We start from the raw sequence: 1,360 nt of genomic DNA, 5'->3' as shown, positions 1-1,360 counted from the left end.
GCACAGACACACAAGCACCATCTCCATGTCTTCAAACAGCGGATAATTGCATGTTAATCACAGGTTTTTAAGGAGCTGCAATTAGACTGAACAATCATGAGAGAGTCTGCTGTGCAATGTCTGTCTGACTACTGGTCTCAGATCAGTGGTTAAAGTTAAAATTCATAGTTTAAGAGGTCAGAGAGTGAGAGAGGAGGGTTTTGCTTTTGTTTCTTTGCTTAAGCATTAGACAAACTGCTTAAAAAAAGGAAACTGTAACCAGCTTCTGGTCAAAAGCCATTTACTGTCATGTTTATGAAATAGCATTTAGCATAAAATATTGAGATTTACCATTACTGTTAAAGCTACAGCAGGTCTGCTGTGTTTCGTTGTGTGGGTGTGTGGTGCTGCCCTCTCTCCCTCCCGTTTCAGGTACCACCTCTATTTCTGTGGAGGCAGCGTTTTGTGCACAGCTGACTCCACTCAGCAATGAGCCTCAAGAGTAAATGTGAGGGACGAAGAGGAGGAGGCCACAATGTCTTTCTTGAAGCAGTGTTTGGGCTGTGTGATTATTGATGTTTACCACTCTGGTTGAAGGAGTGTGTGCTTTGTGTTCCTTTTTTTATTTTATTGTTTTTTTTATTTGGATTGACTAGTTAACTTACCCTCTCTCTCAGATCTCAAGCTTTTTTTGTTCCTTTTATTGGTAACAGCAGCTTAGCAGCTTCTCTAAGCTAAGCTATTAATAAAAACCTACAGTCTTCCTGTATTTTATTTCCTGTTTTTATTTGAGGCCATTCAATTTAAAAGTTTGACCAAATCAAGGTATCACTCATCCAGCTGGACTCACACTGTGCTATCTTGTAGTATAACGCAATCCAACATGGAAGTGCTAACCAGAAATATCTGGGCTTTTACTTTGAAGGGTTTAGCATTTCTCCCTCAGCGGGCGCTCTTAAGCACTGTAGAAAACTAACAGCACCAGTGTCTTGGAGTGTCTTGGAGTTAAACTCCATCCATAGAGGAAGAAATTCGCTTACTGCACATCACTGTCACTGATGGCTAGTTGCCTTGGTAATCCTCTAGTCTACTTATTAGCCTTTCATAGGTCAATCACTGTTATCCTGCACTGTAACTGGAAGTCGCCTCAATCAATCACATTGAAGTTAAAAAAATATCATCTCACTTCACATCATCAGCAGTTCTTTTCACCTAATGATGACATTTTGACCTCTCAGGTATATTTAACATTAAAATTTGTATTGTTACATATGCCTATTGAGCTTATAGTGAGATGATGTTTGAATATGTACAATAAAATCTGACATATATCATTACTGAGCTAATGAATGGATTCAAGGAAAGTTACACCAAATTTCAT

Source organism: Mchenga conophoros, linkage group LG22, assembly GCF_057382185.1.
Source record: "Mchenga conophoros isolate Kocher_MC1m ecotype Shallow Benthic linkage group LG22, M_conophoros_male_GT1.1, whole genome shotgun sequence".
In the NCBI taxonomy this organism is placed as follows: domain Eukaryota; kingdom Metazoa; phylum Chordata; class Actinopteri; order Cichliformes; family Cichlidae; genus Mchenga; species Mchenga conophoros.
The sequence above is the reverse complement of the archived record's forward strand: the minus strand, read 5'-3'. Positions refer to the sequence as shown.